We start from the raw sequence: 598 nt of genomic DNA on the forward strand, positions 1-598 counted from the left end.
CTTTATCATTTCATAAGAAAAAAACTATAGTAAATATATTAATTCAGGAAAACTTGGCTTATTAGGCAAATCGGGCCTTGAATAGTAGGCTGAGAAGTGAGTTCTGGCTACTAGGTACGACATATATATATATATATATGTCGTACCTAGTAGCCAGAACGCACTTCTCAGCCTACTATGCAAGGCCCGATTTGCCTAATAAGCCAAGTTTTCATCAAATAATTGTTTTTCGACTACCTAACCTAACTTTTTTGGCTACCTAACCTAACCTATAAAGATAGGTTAGGTAGGGTTGGTTAGGTTCAGTCGTATATCTACGTTAATTTTAACTCCAATAAAAACAAATTGACCTCATACATAATAAAATGGGTTGCTTTATAATTTCATAAGAATTTTTTTGTAGAAAATATATTAATTCAGGAAAACTTGGCTTATTAGGCAAATCGGGCCTTGCATAGTAGGCTGAGAAGCGTGTTCTGGCTACTAGGTACGACATCTATATATATATATATATATATATATATATATATATATATATATATATATATATATATATATATATATATATATATATATATATATATATATATATATATTA

The sequence above is a fragment of the Procambarus clarkii genome, chromosome 47 (assembly GCF_040958095.1).
Source record: "Procambarus clarkii isolate CNS0578487 chromosome 47, FALCON_Pclarkii_2.0, whole genome shotgun sequence".
NCBI classification, from domain to species: domain Eukaryota; kingdom Metazoa; phylum Arthropoda; class Malacostraca; order Decapoda; family Cambaridae; genus Procambarus; species Procambarus clarkii.